At 42.8% G+C, this 14450-nt stretch overlaps 2 protein-coding genes across 3 annotated transcripts in view; both read left to right on the top strand.

Moving 5' to 3' along the window:
• The window catches only part of LOC139071602 (spectrin alpha chain, non-erythrocytic 1-like), a 337529-nt gene that overhangs the window by 181195 nt on the left and 141884 nt on the right, over positions 1 to 14450 (top strand). The window lies entirely within an intron of this gene.
• The window catches only part of plppr3b (phospholipid phosphatase related 3b), an 89070-nt gene continuing 77324 nt past the window's right edge, over positions 2705 to 14450 (top strand). Inside the window, exon 1 of one of the 2 annotated variants that reach the window (XM_054738615.2) lies at positions 2705 to 2934. The gene's annotated coding sequence lies outside the window, so the exon portion shown is untranslated. The remainder of the gene's footprint in view (positions 2935 to 14450) is intronic. The other variant, XM_054738614.2, reaches the window with a different exon arrangement.

The following is a 14450-nucleotide window of genomic DNA, read 5'->3' on the forward strand; positions in this document are numbered from 1 at the left end:
CTCAACTTCAACCAAGACAAAACTGTCCAGTGTTTCCTCAGGTAGACGCACACTCTCAGATTGATCGGGAGCAGCATGACATTGGGAGGATAAAATGTTACGTCTGATGGTGTCTACCTTCCCTCTGAAGTGGGCTGCAAACTCCTCACAGAGAGAGTCCGAGGGGGTTTTCTGGAGAGAACTACATTCACGACCCAAAATATTTGTGACTGCAGAAAACAGAATTTTGGGATTATTTTTGTGTTCCGAGATGATTTTAGAAAAGTAATTATTTCTGGAATGTCTAACAGCCTTGTTGTATGATTTTAATAATTCAGTGTATATTTGTTTATTAATTGTGTTCTCATATTTCCTCTTTCTCTCCGCCGCCCTGCAAGATCTTTTCAACATTTTTAAGTTTTCATTGCTCCAAGGGGAAGCCGGTTTTGGCTGTAGCTTTTTAATCTTAGGTGGAGCGAGCAAATCCAGAGTAGATTTAAGTCTGCTGTTAAAATCATTGAAGATAAAATCACAGGGGGCATTTGAATTAATAGGAGGGATCTTTTTAAAAGTTTCCAGAAAACCAGCAGCCACTTCAGGGGTTAGATGGCGTTTCATTACAGTTCTCACAGAGGTCTCCTGCTGAATTATGCTGGTAATGCTAAAAAACACACAGAAATGATCTGAGATCGCTAAATCCACGACAGAGGACACACCGGTGGACAGACCATATGTGATGACCAAGTCCAGGGTGTGTCCTCTGTCGTGGGTTGGTTGTGCAACATGTTGTGTAAAATCCATATAACTCAAAATGTTTAAAAATTCAGTGGTCAAAGGGTCTGCAGGGTCATCTATGTGTAAATTAAAATCACCAGCTAAAATAATACTGTCAAAAGAGTTGTGCAGAATTGATAAAAACTCGGAAAATTCCTGTATAAAAAGTGTGCTGGGCCTCGGAGGCCTATAAAGAGTAACACACAAAATCTGAAGATCGCTGAAAATGGCTGCACAATATTCGAATGTGGTGTAGTTATCAAATAAAACTTGTTTTGCGAAAAGTGTGGAAGAGCTTATAAGAGCAGTTCCGCCTCTCTTTTTTCCATTTCTTATTGAATAAGTAAAATTAAAGTTTGGTGGGGAGGCCTCTGTGAGAACAGCAGGAGCATCTGAACTCAGCCATGTTTCTGTCAAAAATACACATTTAAGATGATTATCTAAAATGAGGTCATTTATAATAAAAGTTTTGTTCAGCAGAGAGCGAACATTTAAAAGAGCCATATTGATAGTAACTAAAGGTGGAGTGACTGTGTGATTGACTGGGGGTGAGATTATTGACAGCTGTTTAAGATTATTAAGATTAGACCGGTTAGGTTTATGTTTATGTGATCGCTCTCTGCTGATTACAGGAATGTGAGAGGTGTGCAAGGGTCCAAGTCCGATATGTGGGTTACTGTTAAAATCATAACTGGGTTCATAGGATCCTGGACCAGTGATAAATATTATTAATTCAACAATCACTGATTTGGTGTAATTTAAGATCTGAAAAAAACCATTACAGGAAAAATATTAATTTTAACCCACAATGTAAAGTATAGAACACATTAATCAAACACTTTGGATTTGAACAAATTGTTCGTTCAACAGAATATATATATGACGTTTTGCAGTAATTTATGGGCTAAAAGAGAAGCTTTATTCGGAGAGTAAAAGTCTCGTTTTCTGCATGGGACTTTGGTTTTCCAGCTAAGATAAGGGAGTCGGGAGAAGGATTTATTACGGATCCCCTTCTTGGTAACGAGGTTGTAGTGAAGTGTGTTTTCTGGTTTGGAGACCAGAAGGTTAAGATGTGGCACACAAGGTCATTTCTTATCCACACCACGGTGTCAGAATTACCTGTGTGAAGAAGTTTGGCCTGTAGGTCAAAAGTTAACTTCAGGTCATTTTTCATGGAAAACATGGCCATTTGGTACGCTACATAGTGAAGCTGTTCAAACATACCAGGTCATGTTTCACCAGAGTTCATTCATTGTCTCATTTAATATCACTGTGATTCATCATTCATAATCATTGATAATAGAAATAAAGTAATAAATTAATTTTTTATAAACCATAATTTTTTTGCCTCTGTGTAAAAATATTATAGAGTTGTTTCCCTTACTCAAAGTACCTAATTTCATCAGCAATGATAATCCATATTTTTATGAATATTACATTTTATTGAATACCTTTATATTAAATTGGAAAGTTATTACAGGCAACCACTTTCAAATTGTCACACTGTAATAAAACTTACTTGATTCACCTCTGCAGCGTCTCACAAGCTCTGCAGAGGCCAGCTAGTTACCTGCTGAATAAAATCAGGTGTGTTGAAGTAGGGAACAGTAAAACATGCTGGAAACCGGCCCTCGAGGAAGGGAGCTGGGAATCACTAAAGCCTTTGAATCTGGACTAGATTGTTGTAATAGAATCCCTAAAGCATTGCTTGTGATTTCTGAAACCTTTTCTTTATTTGTGGAAGAGAGTGTTTTGATTTTGTTTTACAAATGTGGCAGTGAGATTGTGTTAAAATGTACAAAACCTGAAATTAATCTTGCCTTGGATGGGCAGCTCTCTGGGTGCTCAGCACCCCTAAACCTCTGATCCTAGAATCGCCCCTGCCAGCTACCGTGTAATGATCCTTGTTGCAGCTTTGCCCATGGCCACGCCCACCCATGGTCCCCAATATGACTCCCTCCCAAACACTGATCCGCGCACGCGCACTCGATCCAAGTGCACCTCGGGCGGCCCGAGAAGGTTTTGCGGGTCTCAGATCTGCGGTTGCTGCGGAAGAGAAGAGCAGAGTCCGGACCCATACCCACTGGACCGGAACTGGATTTAGGAAGACTCATAGGAACGCGGCACAGGCGGTGACGGATCCGGTTTGGCTTCTGCATCCAACCGTCTCGATAATTTAAGGTGAGAACGACCGGCAGCTGTGCGTGTGCGCGTGTCTGCACGCCCAGCTCATGCTTTATGTTTTGTTCTGTTTATCCAGTAACCAGAGGCGCGTGGGCAGTTCTGCACGTTCCGCAACCGTTACCTGTCTGTCTATCTCACACGTACCGGTCTGCATGCCCCCTTACCTGTTTGTCTATTAGATTTTGGATTTCTATTCAATTATATTCATTATAACGTAATATAATTATGCCTCAGGAAAGGTGAATATTCCTGGTAGTCTCATCATTTGAGAGGAAGCAAAAGAAGCATATATAAATAGACATATATATATATATACATATATATATATATATATATATGTATATATATATATGTCTATTTATATAGCGCCAAACCACAACAAAAATTGTCTCAAGGCACTTAAAGTAAAACTTTCCAGTTGACTTCAGTTCATTATGACAATTAGTTAAAAGGTTCTCAGCAGATCCTGGGTCAGTATAAGCAGCCATCCGCCACGACTCATTACACACACACACACACACACACACACACACACACACACACACACACACACACACACACACACACACACACACACACACACACACACACACACACACAACATATATACTAAGTATTGTTTCTAGTGGTGTTTGAACTTTGTCCGGAGAAATTTGGCCAGGAGAGTAATGACGGTGCCAGCAGTGTGCATGGCGACTCATCTCTTAGCACTGAGATTTTTCCTGTAACATGTTTTATTTGTGCTGGTTTGGAATGTATCTGGTCTCCTTGCTTATGATCGCCAGTCAATTTTTAAGATTAAGGAGTCATGAATTTTTTCGGAGTGGTATTTTAACGGAACTCAAACTCAACTTTATTTGTAAATCGCGCCTTACAGGCAAAAAGATGCCACCAAGGCGCTACACTGATCAAGTAAAAAACATAAAACATTAAGTCCAGAAAATAAAAACATTGTATCGCAAGATACAGATGAAAATACAGTGAGTACACAGATTGCTATAAGTTTAACAATAAAACTAGTTAGAAAGGCTCAAAGACAGATCATAAAAGTAGGTTTTTAGCCTTGCCTTAAAAACTGCAACAGAGGTGGAGGCCCTTATGCTGAGAGGAAGCTTGTTCCAAAGCTTAGGACCTGCCACCGCAAAGGCCCTATCACCACATGTCTTTAGGCGCGTTCTTGGGACCGAGAGGAGCATGAGGTTCTCTGAGCGGAGTGACCATGAAGGGGTGTATGGTTGAAGCAGTGACACCAAGTAAGGAGGGGCTAAACCATTTAATGTTTTAAAATCCAATAAGAGTATTTTAAAACGAATCCTTACATCAACGGGCAGCCAATGAAGCGCAGCCAGGACAGGAGTCATGTGGTCAAACTTGCGCCTGCCCTCTAAAAATCTGGCAGCAGCATTCTGCACCATTTGCAACCGGGCTATTGAGCCCTTGCTCACACAGAATAAAACAGAGTTGCAGTAGTCCAATCGCACCGTAATAAAAGCATGGACCACCGTCTCAAGATCATGACGTGACAAAAATGGTTTGACCTTTGACAGCCGACAAATGTGGAAAAAGGAGGAGGAGATAACTCCATTGATGTGGTTGTCAAAACTAAGGGCGCTATCCAGTTTAACACCAAGATTAGTCACCATTGTAGTCAGCTGGCCATTAAATGACCCACAGTCAGTTAGGGAAGAGTCACAATGTCTGCTTGGAGCAAACAATACAGCCTCTGTTTTCTGATCATTTAGGCTCAGAAAATTTTCAGTCATCCAGGTCTTGATCTCCCTCAAACAGTTCGTAAGAACAGAAATAGAGAGACCACTTGACGTGTTCAGAGGCAGGTACAGCTGACAATCATCAGCATATAGGTGGAATTGAACTCCAAGCTCATGACAGATGTCACCTAAGGGCAGAATGTAAACAGAAAATAACAGAGGTCCCAATACCGAGTCCTGTGGTACCCCCCAGGGTAGATCAGAATACTCTGAGGAATAACTTCCCATCTTAACACACATTTTTCTGTTTGTCAGGTATGACCTAAATCATTCCAGGGCTAACCCTGAAATCCTGACAGCACTTCATGATCTATCGTGTCAAAGGTGGTCGTGAGGTCCAGCAGAAGTAACAACACAGAATTACCGCTATCAGTCGCTAGATAGATGTCATTGAGCACTCTAGCCAGTGCAGTCTCCATGCTGTGTAGAGTAGGGCTGTCGCGGTAACCGCAAAAATGAAATATCGCAATATGAAGAAGCCCACCGCGCTGCATCATGGGCCACCGCGATTACTGAACTTGGTTCAACTCAATGATGCATGTTGAGAAGGATGGCTGCACTGGTATCAAAACGAAACGTTACTTCGCTCCTTTGGGAGCACTTTGGTTTTCAGTACGTCAGCTGCTGCGCAGCCAGGGTCCTTGGCCGAGACAGAGCTGCCACCAGCGGCAAAAAATAATAATAAACGCTCGGAGACCTACTGAAGTCCCGGACAAGCACTGCTTCTGCAACCGTCCCAAAGAGAGTTTGAGCCGAGCTGGAGCTCACTCGCTACCTGCAGGAGGAATGCATCCACCCTAAAGAAACCACCCTGACATGGTGGAGCAACAACCGGGAGAGATTCCCTTTGCTCGCCAGTCGCACGCAAGTTGAGTTCGGAAGCGAGCGGGGCCGGACCGGAGTGGAGGGGAGCGGAGGTAGTGGAATTTGGGGTAAGTGCAACGAGCGCACCATCCGAGAGGGTTTTCAGTGTTGCTGGAAATGTTGCCACCCCTCTCAGATCCTCTCTCAAACCGTATATGGTTAACATGCTGGTTTTCCTTGTAGGTAACAAGGACGTGACCGAGCTATAAAGCACCGTCATTCGTGTGTGTGAAAGTGAAATGATAGTGCGCCCGCCCCCCGGCGCGCGCACGCCCGGTACATGTAATTTTTTATGCTTGATTTTAAACAACTAAACAAAATGGGGACTTGTTTCTTATTTGTTAGATGCTGCAGCCAAATTTGCATTTAAAAGTTTAACCTTCTCCTGAATTTTGTTGTTTTTAAGTTCAGTCGGACTCCGACTGTCGGAGAAACAAACGTTACTGCGATCTGTGTTGTTACTGCCCTTTGATCTGCATTCAGTAAAGCCTTATAAAAGAAGGCACGGAAATTTTTAACCTTTTTTAAATGTGTAAACATTATGTTTAGATAGTGCTGCAATTAAAAAAGGACTGCAATAATATCGCATACCGCAATATTAAGCCACCCTGAATCACCGCAGGAGGAATTCCTCAACCGCGACAGCCCTAGTGTAGAGCTCTGAAGCCAGACTGGAAAGTCTCAAAAATGGCATTCTCATCCATGAAAACCAAGAGCTGGTGGTAAACACATTTCTCTAGCACCTTACTTAAGAAAGGAAGTTTCGAAATGGGCCTGTAGTTTGCAGCCAGCGAAGCATCCAGTCCAGGCTTTTTGAGCAAAGGTTGAATAACCGCCTTTTTGAAATTGTCAGGGACTGTACCAGAACTGAGACTCATGTTAATTATGTGCAATATTAGAGGGGCGACTACTGGAAAGACTTCTTTAAAGAGGTGCTTTGGTATCATGTCATCCGGCGAGCTGCTCGGCTAAAGCCTGATTTATGCTTCTCCGTCTGCGTCAGTGCGGAGACACGCAACGCCATTATCCGTCCTTGCGTAGGGCTCCGGCAGGCACGCAACTACGTACGGAGTCGAGCCCACTTTTTTAAACATCCGTCGAACGAAACGGATTACGCAAGCTTGTGATTGGTCAGGACGCCGCTGTTGTTTACAGCGCCGCCATTGCAAAGAGAGCCGAGGATAACTAGCGGCAGACACGGAGAAGCTTGAAGAATACCTCGCGAAAAAACTCTAAAAATATGAACGTTTCATCCTCCCGTGACTGGAGGAGTGAAAAGATGCGCAGCAAGCGTTTTATTGGTGGACGGAAATGACAGGAAACATGGGTTTAGAGGTGGGGAGCGCATGAAGCGGTGGGAGAATGAGAGACAAATATGTCCGTGTTAAAAGTCTCTTATATACACAAAAAACACAATATAAACACACGATCTTGGGCCGATACATGACAGGATACCACAGAACAGCGCTACGCCCTCTGTGGTCCTGCCGGGCAATTGCTTTGCAACACTCCCCAGGAGACGGAGAAGTACAAGAGCAAAACGCTTCCGTCAATCCGTGCGTGTCTGTCCCTTGCGGAGCTGACGGAGAAGCATAAACCAGGCTTTAGCCTTCCCAGCAATCTTGATCAAATCATCTAGACTAATTTGTTGAAATGCCACCAAACCTCTGATGGCAGTAACAGAACGGCCACATACCGGTGCCCTAGACATGGTAGCCCGGAGCGCAGCAACTTTCCCAATAAAAAAGTTACGGAACTCATCACACATTTTAGCTGAAGCCTGCAGCACATGATGATCATTTAGCTTCAGAACTGAGTTAATTGCTGTATAAAGTACTCTGGGGTTGTTTGAGTTTAAAGAAGTGAGATTGGAATAATATGGAAGAACAGTCTTCATACTTTCCTCCTCCACCTGTCATCTCGGCCACTCCCACCTTGCTGCGTCTGGTCCCAGGCCACCCCTGGAAGAGGGCACAGAGACGAGGAAGGCACTCTGGTGTGCTCGTTAGAATCTGAGCCATCCAGCGAGCTACTGACGGAACCTCGGGTCCTTTGGATTTAATTCCTTGATGGATCCGGCCCATTATTCCTGGATATGGCGGCTCATCGGATCATCTGACTGATAAAAGATAAATGACCCGCATTTGTATAGTGCCTCTCAGAGTAAGGACTCCAAAGCGCTTTACACTACAGTGTATCATTCATCCATTCACACACACATTCACACACTGATGGTGATGAGCTACGATGTAGCCACAGCTGCCCTAGGGTGCACTGACCTACCGGTCCAAGTGGCCATGACACGGCATGGATTTTACCAACCTCTGCTCTCTGCCTTGGAATCGGACCTTAAATGAGGAATCTTATATCAAGATGGCCTCACTAAATTCAAGATCACTGGCAAACAAGATGTTTTAGTTGAATTTTTTTTTTCCAAGACTGATCAATTGGATTTTATGCTTCTGTGCAAGATGTGGGTCCAAAGAGGTGAGAACGTGCCTTTCTTAGAACTTGTCCCCCCAACAGTTATTTTTTAAATACTCCTCGCACCTCTGGTAGGGGTGGAGGACTGGCTACAGTTTATAAAATCTCCTTTCCCTGCAATCCAATTCTCCAACTTGAACCATTCTCCACTTTAGAGCTTCAGCTGTTTGAACTGCGTCTGTCACCGGCAGTGCTGTGTGCGCGCATCTATCACTCACCAAAAATGAACAATAACTTTATAAAGGAGTTCTCTGGCTTTGTAGCCGGGATTTCTCTGAAATTTGATTTATTCATAATTGTCTGTGATTTTAACATTCATCCGTGCTGCAATGCACGACCCATGGTCAAGGAGTTTTAAAATGTTATTGACTCCTTTATTTTTGTGCAGTGGGTTACTGGTCCAACTCACGAAAAGAATCACACGCTTGATTTAGTTTTGTCACATGGACTGGACATAAGTATTACTGATATAACAGATCTCGGTATCTCAGATAATTTTCTGTTCACTGCTGAACTACGCTGTCCTGTGGAGAAGCTAGGCGCTCCAGCGTGTAGAAGAATTTTAAATGATGCAGCTGTGTCGGACTTCAGCCGCTTTTGCAACCTCTGGACTGATGGGCTCTGAATCTGATGGTGTTGATGCCCTGGCAGACTGCTTTAACAGAACTTGTAATGATTTTTTAAACTCTGTTGCTCCTCTCAAAGTTATGTGCTCTAGAACAAAACCTGCGCCATGGCCTAATGGCACCCCCGCACTCTCAGAAGCGAATGCAGATGCGCTGAGAGAACATGGAAAATGAGCAGATTGCATGTGTCTCTGCAGATGCTCCGGGACTGCTTGTTGGCTTGTGGCAACCTATGACCTTCTAGCTGCCCCCTGAATTGTCTTCTGCCTCTTCTCCTTAAACAAGCCTTCAGTAGTGTCGCTTCTGCCATCCAAAAGCTAATCAACTGTTCACTTTCTGCTGGCTGTGCTCCACAGTGTTTTAAACAGGCTTCTTTGTTACATTTGTACTGTTTATTTTCTGATTTTGTTTTCTTTAGTTCTTCGTTGTATGCAGTGTGATGAGGGTTTGTTTTTACCTTTGTCGACATGTTGCGACATCTCTGCGTCTTCGTCTTCGGTAACATCCGGCAGTTACTCTGACAAAGACGGCAGTGACGTCGAAAGCTAGGGCTGCAACAAACGATTATTTGGATAATCGATGAATCGGATGGGGAAATTTAAAAAAACTGCTAGGGAAACGTTTTTTCTTTCCTTCCTTCACTTTATTAAACACAACGTTATTAGAACAGTTCAATAGCAGAAAAACAACATGCTATCACCTAAAATGTCTTACAGCTTCAGATAAGTTGCATTGCAGTGCAAAAATGTAAGCTTATCAACATGCATAGCAAGTAAGGAAGTGTTGACTCCACCCAGCCCCTTCCATGTGTACCATGCGGTTCGCCAGACAACACCTCTTTCTGCCTCATTTTTCAAAAAATGAAAAACCAGTGTATAGACAGAGACCCTAAGCTACACCTATCTGTGACCTAAAATGCTTAGTCTAAGTTAAACTGCTTAAGGGCATTCTCATTTGTCTTGTTTGATCTCATCTAGGGCTGCAACAACAAATCGATAAATCGATGAAAATCGATTACTAAAAGCGTTGGCAACGAATTGCGTCATCGATTCGTTGTGTTGTGCAACTCTTCCACCCACCCCTCACCCCCCCACCCCCCCGGCCGCCGTTGCGCACAGACCGGAAGCAAGTCAGATCAGCGCGAGGGACTAGCCGGCAGAAGCAGCGAGACCCAAAAAGGTAAAAACTTCTAAAGTTTGGGAGCATTTTTAGTTAAATCAGGCGAAGACATTCGTTACCTGCAACGTTTGTAGGTCAGACTTAGCATGGCACGGGAGTACTACATTGATTATGCGAATCATCAGCGAGGAAGGACAGAGCTCTGTGTCCGGGTAAGTTAAAAACTTTTCAAAAGTGATTCTCCCAAGCCCCGGATTATTACACATGCTAGACATGCCCTAAGCTCTTAAAAATAGTCTATAAAATCGTAAGCGCGACGCTATTAGATGGGGGGGGGGGGGGGGGGGGGGGGACTCGCGCTGCTGCGAACCGGTTCCGCCGTCACATTCCCACAGAAACTGGTTGATCACACTGGGGCCAGACTACTAGCACCACAATGTCCTCAGAAGCGAAAACGCTTTTAAAAGGGAGGAAGTACCAACTCTCGCTGCAGGCGTGTTGTGTGAGTGCAGTTATATACTGGTTAATGTATTTTTGGGTTCAGTTGCTTTCATGTGGCCTAATGTGAGTCTATTTGGGATCATTGGAATGATCAGCAGCATTTCTTGATGTGACTGTATGGCAGTTGCCCAGGGCATCATCACAATGAGGATGGCATTCATTTACTTTTGTTTTATTTGGTATTTTTTCAGTCATTTTTGGAAATAGTGATTAATTTTGATTAATTCACAGCCTATGTTTAATTACATTTAAAAATTAGTTGTTTGACATCCCCAGTTATAATAAATGTCTACAGATGAGATCAAACAAAACAGATGAGAATTGCCCTTAAAGAGCAAGTCACCCCCAAATAAACATTTTTTTTTGCTGATAAACTAAATAAACGAGTGTCTAATCGTGCTGCAGACACGTGCCATCAATAATTTGGCACTTCAGTGCATCTTAGTTAAAATTTAAATATTCTGCCTAAAACTGGCAGTGTTGTGCCGTTGTCAGGTAAAAACTCTGCACTGTATTTTAATTTAAATCTGCCACCGCTATTGGCTAAGAAGTATGCTATGATGTAAACTGGTACATTATGATGTCACAATGCTGTCGTGAGCCTGAGTGTGTGTGTATCTGTTAGCGGCTCCGCCCTCTCGGTCTGCCAGGCAACAGCATGTGTTGCATTTTTCAAACATGAAGTGGGAGTGGAGTTAGACTCTGGTAGGGGGTGACTTGCTCTTTAAGCTGTTTAACTTGGACCAAGCATCTTAGGTCACAGATAGGTGTAGCTTAGGGTAGGGCTGGGCGATATGACGATTTTAGACCGTTTTACGATCTACACATCTGACGGTCTGTCATTTTTGAGAGACCTTTTTATCACGATTCACAGCTCTGCTGTTGAATTTCTGCCTCTGAATGAAAAGGGAACCTACCCCAGGTGAATGACACGCCTTTGTTTGACCCTTAACCAATCAGAGTGAGTCATAGTATTATATTAGTGCCCCGCTTGTTTTCAACTGTGTGTGAACAAACATGGCTTCGGCCGCGGCTGAAAGCGACAACGAGGTTTTCGTTCCGAAGAGGAACGCCTTTTCTATAGTACCGACCGAGCACCGATTCACGTCATTTCAAACGGTGCCTCGTTTCGGTACCCGTCCTTCATAACGAGAACTTGCCTGGACAGCTGCGCATGCGCAAGAGCGTTATGTCGTCGGTCGCTGCGAGCCCGTTGTAAACAGAGCAGCATGGTAGAAAGAACGCACGCTAACGCTTGGGTCCACTTCACTAAATGTGATGGGTAACTGGGTGATGATGAAACCAGCGACAGACAACGATCTAAGTGAGACATCCTCATCTTAATCTGCTCCGGTAGGTAAATAAAATGTTTAAAATAACGTTACCTTGATATGTTAGCTTCCGTTTCGCTAATGGTGCGTTCGCTTTCTCCTCGGAACTCCGATTTTCCGACTAGATGAACATGAACGCGCTCTAAAGTTTGGCTTCACTTTACTAAATGCGACGGGTGATTGGGTGAAGATGAAACCAGCAACAACGATCTAAGTTTGAGGCATCATCGTTTTAATCTGCGCCAGCAGTTAAATAAACTGTTAAAGATAACATTAGCTTGATATGTTAGCTTCCATTGCCACCATTGTTATCAGCTAATGGTGCGTTCGGTTTCTCCTCGGAAATTCTAACTTCCCAGTAGGAAAAATCAAATGAAAAAAGATGACCAAAGGAATGAAGATACACAGTAAATTTAGTTCACAGTAAAGATGTTTGCTTCAGTTTAATTATCAGCTTATAAAAACTACAAGGACGATGTTAAAATACAAACAGTTGTATGTTATTTATCGTGATATATATCAAATATTGTTATATATTGAGAAAAAATATATATTTAATTATAAAAGAGAATTAAAATATGAAACACTCAAAAGTATCAAATTGGTACCGTTAAGTACCGGTATCGATTCGTAGGTACCGGGAATAAGTACCGGATCGATTCAAATGTCAAAGGTACCCATCCCTATCCATTATATGGAACTGGTTTGGTTTTTCACCAGATGACAAAGAGCAGCGAAACGTCATTTGCAAAGTTTGCAAGGAGAGCGTCAAGGCAAGTGATGGCAACACCACAAACTTGTTTAATCACTTGAAAAGAAGGCATCCCAAACAATACAACGAGAGCCAGCTGGCAGCTAAAGCTAAAAAGCCTGCGGCTGCAGCGGCTAGTGCTTCTTCCAGGCAGCAAACGCTAACAAACACACACAAAACTCACTCCCTACGACAGAGACAGCAGACGATGGAACAGCGTGACAGATGCAGTGACGTACCACTTGGTTAAAGATTTGTGTCCCGTGCGAACAGTAGGAGTGGGATATAAGAAAATGATAAAAACATTGGATCAACGCTACGAGTTTTCCAGCCGCAAGTACTTTTCGAACACCGCCATTCCACGCATGTACGCTGAATGCAAAGTGAGAGTTGCAGAAAATATTCAGAATGTGCAGTTATTTGCTACCACATGCGATCTCTGGTCCAGCCGCACATCAGAGCCGTATTTGAGCTTAACTATCCACTACATGAGCAACTGGGAGCTACATAGTATTTTGAACAAGTTAATGTTTGCACAATTCGTTTGCAATTGACATGTTTGCACTTTAAATATGTTTACGATTTTAATTTATATTAAGTTACTTGAAAAACGAGAAAAACTGATTTTTGTAATTGTTTCTCTCAGGGCTTTTATCATCTCTGGTGTGGGTTTAAAATATAAGTGTGTTAGCACTGTGTTGATTATCCCTAATATGAATAAATGTTTGTTTATTCAATGTTTCTCTTCTTTAATACGCAATTGAAGTTATGCTATTCATGGATAAAAAATCGTGATAAAATCGAAATCGTGATAAAATATTGGAAAAATCGTGATATTCTATTTTTGCCATATCGCCCAGCCCTAGCTTAGGGTCTCTGTCTATACACCTTATAAGACAATTTAGGTGATGGCATGTTGTTTTTCTGCTATTGAACTGTTTTCTAATAATGTTGTGTTTAATAAAGTGAAGGAAGGAGAGAAATAACGTTTCCCTAGCAGTTTTTAAAAATGTCCCCATGTAATCCGATTAATCGATTAATCGTGTCGAGACCCCATCCGATTCATCGATTATCCAAATAATCGTTTGTTGCAGCCCTAATCTCATCTGTAGACATTTATTATAATTGGGGATGTCAAACGACTAATTTTTAAATGTAATTAAACATAGGCTGTGAATTAATCAAAATTAATCACCATTTCCAAAAATGACTGAAAAAATGCCAAATAAAATAAATAATGGATGCCGCCCTCCTTGTGATGATGCCTTGGGCAACAGCCATGAAGTTACATCAAGAACGATCGTTCCAATGATCCCAAATTCCATTTCCAAAACAACACCAACAACTGAACATTTTAAATACTCACATTAGACCACATGAAAGCAAATGAACCCAAAAATACATTAACCAGTGTATAAATGCACTCTCACACAACACGCCTGCAGCAACAGTTAGGACACCCCCCTCCCTTTTAAAAGCATTTGCGCTTCCGAGGACATTGTGGTTGTAAAGCCACATGTTAGTAGTCTGGCCCCGGTGTGATCAACCAGTTTCTGCGGGAATGTAACGGCGGAACCGGTTCGCAGCAGTGCGAGTCTACGGGAAGCCCCCCCCCCCCCCCCCCCCCGTTTATCTAATAAGCATCACGCTAATGATTTTATAGCCTTTTTTTTTACTTGCTTAGGGCATGTCTGGCCTGTGTAATAATCTGGGGCTCTCACACAGAGCTCTCGCCTTCCTCGCTGATGATTCCTACATGCTTGCATTTAAGATGCTGCATCATCACCGTTGTACTCCCGTGCCATGCTAATTCTGACCTACAAACATTGCAGGTAACGAATGTCGTTGCCTCATTTAACTGAAAATGCTCCCAAACTTTAGAAGTATTTACTTTTTTGGGTCTCACTGCTTCTGCCATGTTCCACTTCCAAACACCTGCTGGCTCTCCCTGGCGCTTATCTGACTTGCTCCGGTCTGCGCGGTATTTTCACACTGGCTTAAAAATACTTCATTAAGTCTACTAAGCAGGGGTGTAGAAGGTTTTTAATAGGGCCAGCCCAGTAATGAT

The sequence above is a fragment of the Nothobranchius furzeri genome, chromosome 8 (genome assembly GCF_043380555.1).
Source record: "Nothobranchius furzeri strain GRZ-AD chromosome 8, NfurGRZ-RIMD1, whole genome shotgun sequence".
NCBI classification, from domain to species: Eukaryota; Metazoa; Chordata; class Actinopteri; order Cyprinodontiformes; family Nothobranchiidae; genus Nothobranchius; species Nothobranchius furzeri.